The sequence below is a fragment of the Malus domestica genome, chromosome 02 (assembly GCF_042453785.1).
Source record: "Malus domestica chromosome 02, GDT2T_hap1".
NCBI classification, from domain to species: domain Eukaryota; kingdom Viridiplantae; phylum Streptophyta; class Magnoliopsida; order Rosales; family Rosaceae; genus Malus; species Malus domestica.
The window spans coordinates 2203411-2222200 of record NC_091662.1 but is presented as its reverse complement, the minus strand read 5'-3'; the positions used below and the strand labels follow the sequence as shown (position 1 = coordinate 2222200).

Sequence of the window (18790 nt, the reverse complement as noted above, 5' to 3'; positions counted from 1 at the left end):
GTGTTTTCTCGAATGTGAGTAAAGGTTGGGCATGTTTGCTAGTCTACCTTGTCACGAGGCACAGAGGTTGACACACAGGGACTTTCCAATTATCCAGCAGTGGTACAGTTCCTTTACCCTTGTGGGTAATAATATGGTAGCTAGACCTTCAAAATTTCTGGGTCTAAACTTTGTTAGTGCTGTTTCTTTGCTATTCTTTTACCCTTCTTGGTCAGAGCGATGTAGTGGGAGCTGCAAGCTTCACGTGCTCAACTTTGGCAGAGAACTTTGGCAAAGTTATCTGTGGTACCCATGAGCTATTGTTGCGTGTGGGAAGTGGGTGATTGGACAGTAAGATTCATGTGTTTTCTACTTCCCCAGAAATCTTCGACAGAATACCCATAATTTCCGCAAAGCTGAGTGTGCGTGTGACAGGTGCTGACAAGGCTGGAAAAGTAGGTGCCTCTTCGATTTCTGAGATCGGCTCTCGTGGTCTCTGAGGAGCCCAGCTTTTGAGAAAGCGAGCGCCTCTTCGATTTCTGAGATCGGCTTTCGTGGTCTTTGAGCAGCCCAACTTTTGAGAAAGCAAACACCTCTTCGATTTATGAGATCAACCCTCGTGGTCTCTAAGCAGCCCAGCTTTTGAGAAAGCAAACGCCTCTTCGATTTCTGAGCAGGCGCCTCTTCGATGTCTGAAGCTCCGTCGAGTGCAGCTTTTTATAGGGGCTGGCATTAAGTTCCAAAGCACACTTGAATCTCCACCAGTAGAAGCTCCATTCTTGCACTTCTAAGATCTTGATTTGTCCGACCTCTTCTCTCTTCAACACCTTTGAAAATGTCTGGCCCCTCCGACCGTCGTTTTGACTTGAACCTTGTTGAAGAGGCAGCCCCGCCTTCTCCAGATAACATATGGCGCCCATCCTTCGTTTCCCCTACTGGTCCTCTTACCGTTAGGGATTCCGTGATGAAGAATGATATGACCGCTGCGGTGGTGGCCAGGAACCTTCTCACTCCCAAAGATAACAGACTACTTTCCAAACGGTCTGATGAGTTAGCTGTTAAGGATTCGCTGGCTCTCAGTGTTCAGTGTGCAGGTTCTGTGTCTAATATGGCCCAACGCCTATTTGCTCGAACCCGCCAAGTTGAATCATTGGCGGCCGAAGTGATGAGTCTCAAACAGGAGATTAGAGGGCTCAAGCATGAGAATAAACAGTTGCACCGGCTCGCACATGACTATGCTACAAACATGAAGAGGAAGCTTGACCAGATGAAGGAAACTGATGGTCAGGTTTTACTTGATCATCAGAGATTTGTGGGTTTGTTCCAGAGGCATTTATTGCCTTCGTCTTCTGGGACTGTACCGCGTAATGAAGCTCCAAATGATCAACCTCTGATGCCTCCTCCTTCTAGGGTTCTGTCCAGTACTGAGGCTCCGAATGATCCCCCTCCGATGCCTTCTCTTTCTGGGGCTCTACCGACTGCTGAGACTTCTCCTAAGCAACCTTTGTGAAGGCTCCATCTTGTTTGTTTATTTTGACTCATGTATATGTACATATTTGTAGCTTATCGGGGATATCAATAAATAAGTTTTCCTTCATTTCAACGTATTGTGTTAAATACACCAAAGCCTTCTTCGCTAAGTTCTTTGAATTTTCTTTTGTTGAAGCTTGTATGTTGAAGCTTTCTGAGTGGAGCATGTAGGTTGGGGTAGTGTTCCCTTAATTTTTCGAGTGAGGAAAACTTCTCGGTTGGAGACTTGGAAAATCCAAGTCACTGAGTGGGATCGGCTATATGAATCTTAGAACGCCATTGTGCTCGGTCCTGTGTCATGTCCTTCGTTAGATCCGAGTACTCTAAGTCTTTTCTTAGAGTCTCTTCCAAAGTTTTCCTAGGTCTTCCTCTACCCCTTCGGCCCTGAACCTCTGTCCCATAGTCGCATCTTCTAATCGGAGCGTCAGTAGGCCTTCTTTGCATATGTCCAAACCACCGTAACCGATTTTCTCTCATCTTTCCTTCAATTTCGGCTACTCCTACTTTACCCCGGATATCCTCATTCCTAATCTTATCCTTTCTCGTGTGCCCACACATCCAACGAAGCATCCTCATCTCCGCTACACCCATTTTGTGTACGTGTTGATGCTTCACCGCCCAACATTCTGTGCCATAAAGCATCGCCGGCCTTATTGCCGTCCTATAAAATTTTCCCTTGAGCTTCAGTGGCATACGGCGGTCACACAACACGCCAGATGCACTCTTTCACTTCATCCATCCAGCTTGTATTCTATGGTTGAGATCTCCTTCTAATTCTCCGTTCTTTTGCAAGATAGATCCTAGGTAACGAAAACGGTCTCTCTTTGGTATTTCTTGATCTCCGATCCTCACCCCTAACTCGTTTTGGCCTCCATTTGCACTGAACTTGCACTCCATATATTCTGTCTTTGATCGGCTTAGGCGAAGACCTTTAGATTCCAACACTTCTCTCCAAAGGTTAAGCTTTGCATTTACCCCCTCCTGAGTTTCATCTATCAACACTATATCGTCTGCGAAAAGCATACACCAAGGAATATCATCTTGAATATGTCCTGTTAACTCATCCATTACCAACGCAAAAAGGTAAGGACTTAAGGATGAGCCTTGATGTAATCCTACAGTTATGGGAAAGCTTTCGGTTTGTCCTTCATAAGTTCTTACGGCAGTCTTTGCTCCTTCATACATATCCTTTATAGCTTGGATATATGCTACTCGTACTCCTTTCTTCTCTAAAATCCTCCAAAGAATGTCTCTTGGGACCCTATCATACGCTTTTTCCAAATCTATAAAGACCATGTGTAAATCCTTTTTCCCATCTCTATATCTTTCCATCAATCTTCGTAAGAGATAGATTGCCTCCATGGTTGAGCGCCCTGGCATGAACCCGAATTGGTTGTCCGAAACCCGTGTCTCTTGCCTCAATCTATGCTCAATGACTCTCTCCCAGAGATTCATTGTATGACTCATTAACTTAATACCCCTATAGTTCATGCAATTTTGTACGTCGCCCTTATTCTTGTAGATAGGCACCAAAGTGCTCGTTCGCCACTCATTTGGCATCTTCTTCGTTTTCAAAATCCTATTGAAAAGGTCAGTGAGCCATGTTATACCTGTCTCTCCCAAAACTTTCCACACTTCGATTGGTATATCGTCTGGGCCTATTGCTTTTCTATGCTTCATCTTCTTCAAAGCTACAACCACTTCTTCCTTCCGGATTCGACGATAAAAAGAGTAGTTTCTACACTCTTCTGAGTTACTCAACTCCCCTAAAGAAGCACTCCTGTCATGTCCTTCATTGAAAAGATTATGAAAATAACCTCTCCATCTGTCTTTAACCGCGTTCTCTGTAGCAAGAACCTTTCCATCCTCATCCTTGATGCACCTCACTTGGTTTAGGTCCCTTGTCTTCTTTTCCCTTGCTCTAGCTAGTTTATAGATATCCAACTCTCCTTCTTTGGTATCTAGTCGTTTATACATATCGTCGTAAGCCGCTAACTTAGATTCTCTGACAGCTTTCTTCGCCTCTTGCTTCGCTTTTCTATACCTTTCACCATTTTCATCGGTCCTCTCCTTGTATAAGGCTTTACAACATTCCTTCTTAGCCTTCACCTTTGTTTGTACCTCCTCATTCCACCACCAAGATTCCTTTTGGTGTGGGGCAAAGCCCTTGGACTCTCTTAATACCTCTTTTGCTACTTTTCGGATACAACTAGCCATGGAATCCCACATTTGGCTAGCTTCCCCCTCTCTATCCCACACACATTGGGTGATTACCTTCTCTTTGAAAATGGCTTGTTTTTCTTCTTTTAGATTCCACCATCTAGTCCTTGGGCACTTCCAAGTCTTGTTCTTTTGTCTCACTCTTTTGATATGTACATCCATCACCAACAAGCGATGTTGATTAGCCACGCTCTCTCCTGGTATAACTTTGCAATCCTTACAAGTTATACGATCCCCTTTCCTCATTAGAAGAAAATCTATTTGTGTTTTTGACGACCCACTCTTGTAGGTGATCACATGTTCTTCTCTCTTCTTAAAGAAGGTGTTGGCTAAGAAGAGATCATATGCCATTGCAAAATCCAAGATAGCTTCCCCATCCTCGTTTCTCTCCCCAAAACCATGGCCACCATGAAAACCTTCATAGTTGCCTGTCTCCCTGCCCACGTGTCCATTTAAATCTCCTCCTATAAATAACTTCTCCGTCTGAGCAATTCATTGCACCAAGTCTCCAAGGTCTTCCCAAAATTTCTCATTCGAACTCGTACCCAACCCTACTTGAGGTGCGTACGCACTAATCACATTGATAAGTTCTTGTCCTATTACAATCTTGATTGCTATGATTCTATCTCCTACCCTCTTGACATCTACAACATCTTGTGTCAAGGCCTTGTCCACGATGATGCCAACACCGTTTCTCGTTCTATTTGTGCCCGAATACCAAAGTTTAAACCCTGAGTTTTCTAGATCCTTTGCCTTACTACCAACCCACTTAGTTTATTGTAGGCACATAATATTTATCCTTCTCCTCACCATAACTTCCACTACTTCCATAGATTTTCCCGTTAAGGTTCCTATATTCCACGTTCCTAAACGCATTTTGCTCTCTTGAACTCTACCCTTCTGTCCTAGCTTCTTCACCCTCCCCCGTCTAATAGGATCAAAATACTTCTTTTGTGTGTCCCGTGTAAAGTTGATAGGAGCATATGCTCCCAAACAACTTTGAGTGGAGTCGTTCGAAAAGAAGTTTCTACGGCCCCCTTGCTCATTTAACACTGCATTCGGGTGCCGATGGAGATACAGCGACCCTTGCTCACTTATCACTGTGCTCGGGCCACACAGCGCGCCACTTACGGGTGACGCCCTAGCTTTAGCGCGATTTTGTTCTGGATTCATTTTCATAAGGATTCGACGTGATCATGGAGTGCCGGCTGTCGACTACCTGACGCCCTCCCCCTCCTCCTTTATCCGTGTTAAAAAAAAAAAAAGTTGCAAAAAAATATTTAATTTTGATTAGTTCATCAACAATTGAGTATTGGATTCTGATCATTTTAGCTACTTCTCTTCTTTTATTCCGTTGAAAATATATTGTCACTGAAATTTGGTTAAATTTTGTGATGATGACGATGACATGGTGCGTTCTTTGGGCAGTGTTTGATTTCGCAGTAGGAGAACAGGACTTAGTTTTGGTAACAAAGCAGAATTTCCACAAATGCAACACTAAAGATCCCTTATTTCTAAGGAAGGATCCAGTTAAAATCAAATTTGGTGGAAGTGGTATATATTATTTCACCTCCAGCTTGCCCAGCCATTGCAAGAAAGGGCAAAAGGTAACGGTTCGTGTCCGTGACTCTTCAACCATGTCGTCCACCTCTTCAACTAGTCCAAGTCCAAGTGTTACAGAAGCTCCTCAGGCCCTGCCGCTCGAATTTCTGCCTGTCTAAATTAGATGGGGAAAAGAAATTAAATTGTCTGTAACAATAGAGTCCTTGTATGTCCTTGTTAGCCAAGCAAGTATATTTCCTAATTTGCTTTTTGTACCAATTTTATATTATAATTATGGTTACGCCCAACTCTTGGTGATTTTTCTTGGGTTCTATGCAATGCACACAAAACTCTTTATTTTTCTTGCTCCTCTTTCAAATTTCCACCAAACCAAACACAAATATTCTCCATAAAGCAGGGAAGTATTAAGGAGAACTATCAATATCGTTTTAAACCCAACTTTTTTTTGCCTAAAACTACCCTTACAAATCTAATTTAATTTGTAAATTTATCTTCTTACCCATTTAAGCCAAATACATGGCAGTTGGCAATCCGTCACGCTAGTTAGTTAAGGTGCTTGGTTGATGGGAAAGTGAGAGGAAAACTGTTGATCCTAAAAACTACCAAGCCTATGTGGCGCGCAGACCAAGTAATTAGTAAGTTAACTACGTCCTTCGGTTGTATGCGGGGCATGCCAACTCGTCGGCCGAGCTCGGCCGATGAGTAAAATTTGTTGATATTGCGTTGGGTACGCTACTGACTTCTGAATCTCGCGACAGCGGCCGAGGAAGGAACTTGTCTCGGCCTTCGGGTTCTAGAGCCTGAAGACAAGGCTGCTAACTTAGCGAAGTTCAATATCAAATTCGGCTTTCAACGTGCCGAATGTAGTAACTTGTAACACCTCACTTTGCCGAAAAGGCTAATGAGATGACCTCGACCAATAAGGATTCGGAAATCCTTTTCGACCGAGACTTGGATAGATAACCAACTGTCATCGCCGCAATACTATTGATGCCAACGGAAGATGCTGTGAGATCGGCTGATTCTATGGTGACAGAGCTATCTATGCCGACTGAAGATATCACCGGTTGCTTTCACAGTGATGTTGATGCCAACGGAAGATGTGTCAGCGAAAAGAGAAAATAAAAAATCTCAAAGTTGTTGAGAGAGTTTGCGCAAGGCAGTTGTGTGTTGAATTGGAGGTGGTCCTAACTGTTGTCTGCGACTCTGTATTTATAAGTATCATCCTCATCCTGACGGCTCGCATTGTAAAGCTGCCGCCAACATCAAAGTCCTCCTTCATAACAATCTCATGCAAAATAAAAGATTGTTATCACTTACTAACACGAAATCACCTCGTGCTAATTAATAGCATATTAGCATATACCAATTAGTGCTGATAAGCATCTTGACTTGAAATAATGATATGCATGCATGGCTCCACCAAATCCACTCACACGTGGCTATCCATCTCCAATTTAACATCTTCATCTTCATGCAAGCATTAATATCTCTATCATTGTCCATTTGCCAACAATGCAGTAGTGTATTAGGACTCTTAATAACGTGCTCTGATGCTCCCAATCCACCACGCGTCTTAACTCCAAGAATCCCAAATCAAATTGAACTACATTTGCATCTCATCTATCTTGTACAAGAAAATATCAAGATAATTCATCATTAAAAAATAATTATTATGATAAAAAATCATAATATTTTCCTTTAACAAAAATATCTTCACTTTTCCATCCGACGGTCGAGAATTATGTTTACTCAACGGCCTTGATTACACGGGCCGATGGTGTAAATTTGGGTCCAATCAAAAACATAGAGAGAACTCAGAGAAGGATGAGTAATTGGCAATCCATCGTGCTGGTTAAGGTGCTTGGTTGATGGGAAAGTGAGAGGAAAATATAGAGAGAAGGATGAGTGCAGTTGGATGAGCGGGAAGAAAGGGGTGACGGCAGAGACGGAAGCTGCCATACAGTCGATAGGGTTGGGATACGATTTTGACGATGTACTTGAAGCCCAAGTACTGTAAGAGACAGCAGCAGCAGTCAAGAATAAACAGTCGGTATATATATGCAATGATCACCATCACTCACCTTCGAACCCAGGAACCAAATGGAATCAGGCTTCCGCACTAACCCACGAGGCTAGGAAGAAGGCCTGTAACGGGTTGGGACAAAAGTGCACATATTTGAGGGACCTAGTTTTCAAAGAGGGAAGAAGCTCTTGTTGTTACTTGCTTCTCCTGATGCAGCTCCTCGTGAAGTTTGATGGAGTTCTAGTGGAGTTTCATAGACTTTATACACTATCAAATCCTTCTAAATCCATCAAAATCCTTAATTTTTTAAAATACTTTAAAATCAATTCTACACATGGAGTTTTGTGGGCTACTTTAAAATTTTGATTAAATACATCAAGATGAACTTTAAAATTTTGATTTACCCATGAACTTCCGTGAAATTATTTAAAATATTGATTGAATACCCTTGAATTAGTAAAATCTTTTAAAATCTTTTAAACTCCTAACTAGATACAAAAAGGCAAGAAACTGAAAATGAACGTAATTAACATTTTACAAATTGAATTTAGTTGTTTTGTTATCCAATGCTTAAAAAAAAATTAAACTCATGATGTTCGTCACATGTATTAGTCTCAAGTACATCATCAAGAAAGTCAGTTCTTTGTTTAAGAACTAATGCACAAACTTTCTACTTCATCAGGAAAGAATGATTGATCCTGCGACCATAAGGAAACCGAAATACCTCTAAACTTGAAAAGATAACCAAAATCTTACGGTCTTACCTCTTTAAAGAATGAAATAATGATTGGTCCTTGACGCTTTTAAATAGTTATGGCAGGTACATAGCCGGATGCGTAACATTACATATTGTTAAAAGTATAAATGTCACACCGAAAAGAGAACTCTTTTGAAATTGAAACTTTTGTTGTATTGTATTGCATTATCATTATAGCATCCGAGACAAGAATCCAACCAGAAATTTAAGGGTTAAGTAATGCTATATAAAACCAAACTTATATCACATTGCTGTTACAATTACTTGTAACCGTTCGTTTTTAGGGTTACAAGGCCTGCAGGTTTGTCATATAATAATTAAAATGAAAAAAAAAAAGAGCCTATTAAAATCATACTGTTTGTGTTTAGGAATTATCATCCAAAAATTCTTTTACATAATCAACACATATAGTTAACATCGACCTATCATTACATGAATAATTTATCAATTAATAATCTAGCCGCTCCACACACAGCTAGCAATTGCCGGATGTCACAGCTTATTTATACAATTGATGAAACAACTTACAATATTTGGCTGGTGTATTTCACCCGCATCCTAAAATTCAAGAACTCTCAGCTCTATAAATTCAGACACCATTAAGTTGCTGTAAAGTCAAGACCAATACACAAGGACAACAATATTATAGAAAAGATGGCTAGAACCATGAACATGAACAATGTGATGGTCCTTGCTATAGCAATCATAGCAATATCCGTAGTGCTACCTACAACAGAAGCTGCATTGTATACCGTCGGCGACGAGTTGGGTTGGGCTATTCCTCCCGAAGCTGGCTATTATGCTGCCTGGGCTTCCAAGCATAGCTTCTTCGTTAACGATATTCTAGGTGAACTAGTTAATTACCTCTTGGATTTTATACTTCTTAATTTCTTTTTCTTTCTTTTGAATTAATTTGGATGATCTAGCTGCATGGATCATGATGATCACAGAATTATATTATTGTTTTCTTATAAATAAATTAAAAGATTAGACAATATTAGCTTCTTGAGATAAAACAATATAGAATTAGACTAATTATACATATTGTTGTTTGTACGTGCAGTATTTAACTTCACTGAAGGAGAAGAAGACTTGGCTATGGTAACCAAGGAAGATTTTGATGCGTGTAACACCTCGAATCCCTTGTTTTATTTCGATGAACCACCAACGCTTAAATTTCTCGCAAGTGACACGTTTTATTTCACGAGCACCTTTGACGGGCACTGCCCCAGAGGGCAAAAGGTAGCTATTTACATCGCTCCGTCTTCAGCCACTCCCCCATGCCCAAGTCCAACTGCTGCTGTTCAGGCTCATGCGACAATCCCCATCAAATTTGTGTCTATGAAGGTCAAGCAAGGCAAAAGATCATGATTTCAATAACCATCCATGAGGTCTTGAAGAGTCATTAACTGTGTACTTGGCTCGTATCGGCTACGATCGAGAACCCCTAATAAAGTTATGATTATGTTTATGTACCCACTCTTTGATAATTTTTCACATGGATAATAAATTTTAGTTTATGCAACGTAGCCACTACTAATATTTGGCTCAAAGAATTCTAGTTTAATTTCTTCCTCTCTTGCATTTGCAGTTTTTACGATAGCAAAAGGAATTCATCAACAAATTAGACGATCAAATTTTAGATCACAGAAGTGTGTCACAAATTATGTGGCAAGGGTGTGAAGTCTACTTATTGCATAACGCTAATACTGTTTTTTTTTTAACCACTAAATAACTATTATTTAATCCAACACTTATATGGTTTCGGATTTTGGTGATTTTTTTTGTAAATATGATATACCTAAAAGATAGACGGTTCTATTCCTGAAAAAAAAAAAAAAAAAAAAAAACATTGTGGAGTTGGATCTACAAGGGATCTCTCAAATAAGCTTATTTTTATAAGGACACCTTGTACGACCCATTCCATAATGTTTTCAACAATCCAAATGCCTATCTTTTAATACACTATTCATTAATCATTCTTGCAAAAATCTACATAAATCCAAAGTTGTGTAGACATCCCACAATAATTTATAGTGACGATTCCGATGCCAAAGCCCAAATCTACAATCCTTGGACCTTGACATTGTCTTTATGCTTCTCGACCTACTCTTCCATCCGCTTAGACATCCGTTCCACATCATGTTTAAATTAAAATTATTTAGTTTTATATTTTATGTCATTGTTTTTCTAGTGTCTGAAATATAATTATAAGAGATTTTGCACCAAAAATATATTTTGTAGAATATATAATTTGGTGTTATGGGAAGGTGGGATCGCTGCTGATCGATATCGTTTCACGAATCCTAGGATGCTATAGTAAAAGTCGGTAGCGTGCTATTGATCTTTAGTTGGAGAAATTTTTTATTATGATTTAAACACGAATAGTACATCACGTGTTTTTATATAAGTAATGAAAAATTTTATTTTTTAAATTATTAACTTTTCAGCACATATATTCCACCATTTGTATAATGACACGTGGTGTACCACCTCGTGTACCGATCACACTGAAAAGTCTCTCCTTCAGTTGAAGCTGTCACACCCTAAATTGATTTAAGGCGTGATTTAAAGGATAAATTAAATTTAACTAATAACAGGTGCCAGTATTGAACGGAACACTTCATTAAACAAAATATAATTTACATAGTTCATTACAACAAAACTCCAAAACTATCTACAAGAAACTTTCTTTTTTTAAGTCAGACACAAGATTCTGTCTCAGCTCCTGTAACAAAATTATTAAGGGGTGACCTAAAAATTCAATAGGGCCAAAGTCCTATGTGATTAATATTTATATATAATATTTTATGGGGTAAATCGTCAAAATTGTCCATGAGATTTGCATAACTCATCATTTTAGTCTCTGAGATTTCAAATCGATAAAAGTGGTCCCTGAAATTGTCCACCATCCATCATTTTGTTCATTCCGTTAAAAACTCCGTTAAGTATCCTGGAGCTCTTAGTCGGAAGTTTGGGCAATTTTCAAAGTTTCGTAACTCAATCGTTTCTTAACCAAATTTGACCCATAATATATCAAAATGAAGATAGTAAAGTGTAGAATAAGATTATACCATTTCAAATCCCAATGGTTGTCGGAGATGGCCGAAAAATAGCCTCAAAGTTGACTAGTCCGAGTAAAAACTTGAAAACTCGCCAAAAACTGGGTAAACTTTAAATGTTCATAACTTCTTCAATACTCAATGCAATCAAGTGATTCAAAAACGAAAATCATACTTCTCGACTAGACGAAGAGAATGGTACCTTTTTTTATGGCTAACTCACTGTGGTTTGGCCAGAAAACGGCTCGAAAGTGGCTAACTCGAGACCAAGACAGCCACTTTCGAGCTGTTTTCCGGCCAAACCACGGTGAGTTAGCTGTTAAAAAAGGTACCATTCCATTTTTCTCGTCGAGAAGTATGACTTTCGTTTTTGAATAACTTGATTTCGTTGAGTATTGAAGAAGTTATGAACATTTAAAGTTTACCCAGTTTCCGGCGAGTTTTCAAGTTTTCACTCAGACCAACCAACTTTGAGGCTATTTTCCGGCAATCTCCGGCAACCATTGGGCTTTTAAATAGATATAATATTATTCTAAACTTTCCTATCTTCATTTTGATATATTATGGGTCGAATTTGGTTAAGAAACAATTGAGTTACGAAGCTTTGAAAATTGCCCAAACTTCCGACCAAGAGCTCAGGGACACTTAACGGAAGGACCAAAATGATGGATGTTGGACAATCTCAGGGACCACTTTTATTGATTTGGAATCTCAGAGGCCAAAGTGATAAGTTATGCAAATCTCAATGACTATTTTGGCGATTTACCCTATTTTATGAGTAGTATATAATGCAAGAATGTACTTTAATTCTACCTAACATGTTATCTATATATTAAAACAAACAAACATGCATGTCTCATACCATGCATTTTACCATTGTAGTCTTAAATTTTTTTAGTATATAATATAACCTCTACAAAATCTCCAAATTCATAAACATCTTTGCTCTTCATCTTATCCAATTCATTGATCTCTGGCCCAGATCATCCAAATCGACAATTTTATCAGCTGATATCATATTCTAATGTACACACCAGACTCGCCTGGAACTGATTTCATAAATTCAACTATACAAAAACTAATTTTCACATTTTTCTATAACCCAAATATATATAGCCCCTTTACTTCGTTGACAAATGATAATAATCATGCTAACATAAAATTTAACACGTGTAAGATATCACATTTAAGCTAGCAGCTCAGGGTTGTAGTGTCATTCCGTCTATGGTTAGTGAAGAACGTGTTGACTTGTATTAGGATTCCCATAATTGTGGGATTCTTACCATATTAGGTCTCCTAGTATGGGATGTAATTATTCTTTTTATTCTTTCCCATATTTGTATAGGGTTGTATATATACCTTTGTTTGAGATGAAATAAACCTATCATTGAAAAGCATTCTTTCTTCTTGGCACCAGAGCCGGGATTAGAAAACACCGAACCCTAATTATTTTTTTCTGCTGTGTCCCTGATCAATTGCAGCGAGCAACGTAGAGTTGTTGCTGCCCGTTTTCTGATTGATTGCAGCGAGCAACTGAGCAGTTGTTGCTGCCCCTTCAGTTCGTCCGTGTTGTCCCAAAGTTGCTGCAGTTTTTTTTCCTGCCCGTTTGTATTAGTCAACACCAAGTTCCAAAGTTCCATCCACGTTGCAGGTAAGCGAGATGGCTGAAGAAAAGGGGTTCCATCCACGTTGCAGGTAAGCGAGATGGCTGAAGAAAAGGGGAATGATTCTCGGATTATTTGTGCGGCTGCTCCAATTATGGTGCAGTCAGAGAATTCAAGCTTTAATATTGGTATGTTTTTGGATGAAAAGAACTATGATTTATGGGCTCCTCTCATTCAAATCCATATTGCTGGAAGGAAGAAGATGGGATATCTTCGTGGGTCTATCAAGGCACCTAACGAAGACGATCCTAAATATGATGATTGGTTCTCTGAAGATCAAAAAATAAAGAGTTGGCTTTTGTCTTCAATGAAGCCTGAGATTATGAAACGGTACATTCGGTTGTCTACATCGAAGGAAATTTGGGACTCTCTTAAGGCAGCCTACTTTGATGAGAATGATAAAGCTAGAATTTATTCATTGAATCAGAAGGCATCACGTCTTCGTCAAAATGGCCGACCTTTGGCTACCTATTTCGGGGAGCTAACTGAGATTTTCCAAGAATTGGATCACTTTAATAAAGTATCCATGGAGTGTGAAAACGACATCAAAGTGTTTCAGAAATCCACTGAGAGACAACGAGTCTATGTGTTTCTTGGTGGTCTCGATGATAGGTTTGATCAGGTGCGTGGAAAAATGCTGTGGAAAGATCCCCCACTCGGATTGCAGGCCTCTTATGCATATGTCCGTCGCGAAGCTGACCGAAAGGAAGCAATGAAGACAGAGGTTGACAGGAGTGAACCCGCTGCCATGGCAGTGAAGGCCCGTGGATCATCTTTTGGGTCGAACCGAGAAGGGTCACAAAGCTGGTCGGGACAAACTCGGCCTAGCCAGACAAGCCGGGATCGTCCCCAAGGTAAGTGCCCACACTGTGGCATGACAGGACACTCCAAGAGTCGTTGCTTTGAGTTGATTGGATATCCCGAGAATTGGGATAAGACCCGTGATCCTCGGTGCAACAAATCTCGAGCCTCCGTTGCAGAAACTAATAATGATTCGGACCAGATAGCGGACAAGGTATCTGCCATGATTGCTGCGGTAGGTAGTGATGGCAAGGCACTAAGTACCTCTACTTCTGTTATGAATAATACATGGATAATTGATTCCGGAGCTACTGAACATATGACTTGCGATTCTAGACAGGTTCCCTCACTAAAAACATCCACACAAACCGAGGTCAATGTTAATAATGGTAATGTCGTCCCTGTTATTGGGGAAGACACTGTTTCCCTTTCCGATACCATGAAACTTGACACTGTTCTTGTGGTTCCCTCTCTAAATTATAATTTGTTGTCCGTTGCTCAAATAACCCTTGCCTTACATTGTTTGGTTATTTTTTGGCCCTATTTTTGTGTTTTTAAGGACATCCGGACGCGGAAGACGATTGGTTATGGTATTAGAAGAGGGAAACTTTACTACTTGGAGTTGGCCACCAGTAGTTCTAGCCTGCTAACTCAAGCTCTTTCCGTTGATGATTCTCAAGGGGGTACTAATAAAGTGCCAGATATCTAGATGTGGCACCGGCGCCTTGGGCATGTTTCCTTTGGTTATCTGCATAAATTATTTCCTAGTTTGTTTGTCAAGAATGATGTTTCTCAGTTTAAGTGTGATGTTTGTGAAATGGCTAAGAGCCATCGAACCTCCTTTCCTCCCAGTTTCAATAAAAGTACTGTTCCTTTTATGATTGTGCATTCTGATGTATGGGGACCGTCGAAAATAGCTACTCTTGGTGGTGCTTACTGGTTTGTTACTTTTATTGACGATTGTACCAGAATGACTTGGGTTATTTTGTTAAAGTCGAAAAGTGAAGTTAGTTCGGCCTTTCAACGGTTCCATAAAATGATTGATGTGCAATACAATAGGAATATCCAGGTTCTTCGAAGTGACAATGGGGGTGAATATGTTAATATGGAACTTCGTTCCTTCCTAGAATTGCATGGTATTGTTCATCAGACCACGTGCCCGTATACTCCTCAACAGAATGGGGTTGCTGAACGAAAAAATAGACATTTGTTGGAAATAGTTCGTGCTTCACTCATTGTGGTGCATCTACCTCTACATTATTGGGGAGAGGCACTTACGTCCGCCACCTATATTATTAATCGTCTTCCTTCTCGTACCATCAACTTCCATACGCCACTTCAGGCTCTCACATCTCAAATTAGCAGCCCACTGACTCCCAATCTTCCCCCACGGACCTTAGGGTGTGTAGCTTTTGTTCACCTCCATTCTCCTCAACGGAATAATAAACTTGAGCCTCGCGCTATTCGTTGTGTTTTTTTGGGGTATGCTACTACCCAAAAAGGATATCGTTGTTATCATCCCTTGAGTAAAAAAATGTTTGTAACTCAGGATGTGATTTTCCATGAACATGAAATGTTTTTTGGCTCTTCCGCATCCTCACTTCAAGGGGAGTACCGGAATAGTGAAGTTCTGACCCAAGATAATAGTGAAGTTTTGAGTTTTGATTACTTTCCTGTGGCTAAAAACAAGCTGCATGAAGAACAGCCATTGTAGTCATCACGCATGGACTACACGGCATCTGGAGGAGAAGGGCAGCAACCCACGTGTTGTGGTGATCAGCCCACGGGATCTGAAGAAGGGCAGCAGCCCGTGTTTGGTCATCAGCCTATTGAGGAGCAGCAAGCAAATCAGGAGGAGGAGGAGCCCACGGGCCTCACGAAGTTTGGGCTTGAAAGTGAGTTGCAACCGAATGTTTGTAGTGGAACCGAGCAGCAATTGCAGCATTTGTCACGGGATTCTTCTCCCGAGGTTATGTCAGGTCTGAGTATGAACTCATCTTCTATTAATTCTCATAACCAATCGTCTCCTACACCGGATGCACCTCCACTCCGTCACCTTCCAGAGCGTATTAATCGAGGTATTCCCAAACCTACTTATGAAGCAGATCCTAAGTGTAAACACAAATATTCCGTGAGTGAGCCAAACTCTGATTCAAGAGTGAGATACCTATTAAACAATTATGTGTCTACCTGTCACCTATCAGAATCAAATAAGTCATTTGTATATCAATTATCTACTATATCTATTCCTAACAGTGTGCATGAGGCTTTAGCAGATTCTCGCTGGAAAGATGCAATGAATGAGGAATTGAGATTGTTGAAGAAGAATGCTACCTGGGAAATAACTGACTTGCCCGCCGGAAAGAAATCTGTGGGATGGAAATGGGTTTATACAGTGAAATACAAAGCAGATGGAACGGTAGATCGCTTTAAAGCACGATTTGTGGCAAAGGGGTATACACAGAAATATGGCATCGACTACATTGATACGTTTGCACCAGTGGCAAAGATTAATACAGTTCGTGTTCTACTGTCCTTAGCAACAAATCTGGATTGGCCTTTGCAACAGTTCGATGTAAAAAATGCATTCCTCCGTGAAGATCTAACTGAGGAGATTTACATGGACCTTCCACCAGGGTGCAATGATTCGGACATACGAAAACGAAAGGTGTGTAGGCTCAAGAAATCATTGTATGGGTTAAAGCAGTCCCCAAGAGCTTGGTTTAGTAGATTTACCAAGTCTATGAGGGCATTCGGGTATAGGCAAAGTAATTGGGATCCCAATTTATTCATGAAACGCCAGAACGGAAGGGTTACAGTTCTCATTGTATATGTGGATGATATGGTGGTTACTGGTAACAATCCTGTTGAGCAAGCAGCCTTGAAGAATTATTTGTCCACAGAGTTTGAAATGAAAGATCTTGGTTCTTTGAAATATTTCCTTGGGATTGAAGTGTCGAGATGCAAGTCCGGGATATTTCTATCACAAAGGAAGTATGTTCTTGACCTGTTGGAAGAAACCAGTATGACGGCGTGCAAGCCGGTGTCTACTCCATTGGCCGAAGGAATGAAGTTGGGTATCGATCAGAACCAAGTACCGGTTGATAAAGGGAAGTATCAAAGGTTAGTAGGGAGATTAATGTACTTGGCTCACACTAGGCTAGACCTTAAAGTGCTCCGAGACATGATGGTTTCCCTTGTTTTTTTCTATTAGTCAATGTTGGGATATTGTTAATTAGATTGGATATTATATATTGCTCGTGTACAAGATTTCTTTAATTTGTTGATGATTAATTTCTTTTCGTAGGAGCAATTTGGTATAATTTAATGATTCTTAGTTAGTATTTTTTCTCATTACCTTATTGTAACATATATTGCACGCCAAATCCCTATTAGGTTTCGTCTAATCCTTAAATCATTTTTTTTTCTTTTTACATTTTAGGCAGAACTCAGGTTTGAAATTGGAATGAGTAACTTGATTCACCAGGAATATTTGAAGAGCATTGCAACTTGATTCACCTCCACATGCAAAGGTGGCCTTAATCTCTATGATTTAGATATTTTGAACTCGACGGCTTTGCTCAATATTGGCTGTGATGCTTTACAATATTCTTCTTTGTGGGGTTCCTTGCCGGTAAGCGTTTTCTTCTTGGGTCTTGCAAAAAACAAGATGTCTATTTGTGGTCATTTATGTGGCATGGTTTGAAGTGTGTTTTTCCTATTTTGAATAGCCATAGTCATTGGTTTATTGGAGATGAAGGTTAGTTTCTTTTTGGTGTCGTAAAGGGTTGGGTGAGCCGATTATTTGCCCTTCATTATCTCTACTCATTTCTCCTATAGCTTTCTTTCGGGTTTCAAATGTTATTCAAGCTCAGAGTTGGTCTTTGCCGGATTATATGGATTTATTCCCTCCTATGGAAAATGATTTTCATCGAATGACTATTCATGTATTGTATTTTCATGTAAAAAGGGGCAAGAAAGTTCTACGGAAAAATGGCGATTCGATTTGATATTGTTTAATAGGGAGTTAGAATACAAGTGTAGGCTAAGTAAATCAATGGACAGTCCAGGGTTGAGCCCTGGGATTTGACGGAGGACTTAAAAAGACACCTAAGACTCTTTACGCCCAATCATTCTGGATAACTCTTGCATCCTCTATATTACCGCAGCTCATCTAAATCATCACTTGTCAGGACTAGTCAGAGTGAGTTAGCATGCCAGTTTTCTTAACAACTTGGAAGTGGTTAGCATGCCAATTTAGTAAATCTTTACCTTTTTCAGATTCTTTGGCTATTTTTGGGATGCTTTTATGTGTAAGCTCTTTTCTTGTCAGTTGCACAATCTTTAAGTCTTTGTGGTCTTTTTACTATTTCAGTTATTTGGAAAGCTTTATTTTTCAAGGATGTTCAATCTCTTTCCATCATCTTTGCATGTCTATCATTTCTGGTCTCGTCCATATTAGGATTACTCCTAGTGTTTAGATACTTGTATCATTTCTTCTCTAGATTCAGCATATTCCTCGCAAGGCCCCTAGTATTCGTCTCGTGCTATGGTCCCCTCCTCGATATCCTTGGATAAACATATGGATGGTTTGTCTAAAAGAAATCATAATATTAGTCATCCCAATTATTTCTTTGTAGAACTTTATGCAATAATTATTGGTGTAGAATTTGCTTATCGTAGGGGTTGGGTTATCTTTGGTTAGAAAGTGACTATTCTAATGTTATTTTCGTGTTTCCGTTCGAATGATTTTGTTCCTCCTTTACTTCTTCGTACATAATAGTTTACTTGTTTAGCCCATATTCGCGTAAATGACTTTTTGTTGTTCTCACATCTTTCAAGAGGAGAATGTTGTTACATATAGCTTTGCCAACATAGGCTTGTATTCTCCTAAACTGGTTGATATGTTTTATCCAAATCTAGTTCATTGGCAGAGGTTGCATGCATGAGCGAAGTACCTATTTTAAATAAGGGTGTGACAGGAGCAGTCAGTGGTAGTTTTCTACGGAAAGAGATCCGGATCTCTCCCTCCAAAGCTTAGAGATCAAGTGATCCGGATCTTTGAAATTTAATCCAACGGTTAAAAACAAAGAAGTTAGTAACAACTTTCAAAAGCTATAATAAGTTTTTATTGTTGGATCAAATTTCAAAAGTTCAAATCACTTGATTCTTGAGCTTTGGAGGGAGA

General features: G+C 39.8%; 1 long non-coding RNA gene across 1 annotated transcript; it reads left to right on the top strand.

Moving 5' to 3' along the window:
• Positions 1-8686: 8686 nt before the first annotated feature.
• Positions 8687-9546, top strand: LOC103452112 (uncharacterized). The gene is made up of 2 exons (XR_011574535.1): positions 8687-8922; positions 9139-9546. It is a non-coding gene; the product is annotated as an uncharacterized lncRNA (long non-coding RNA).
• The last annotated feature ends 9244 nt before the right edge of the window (positions 9547-18790 follow it).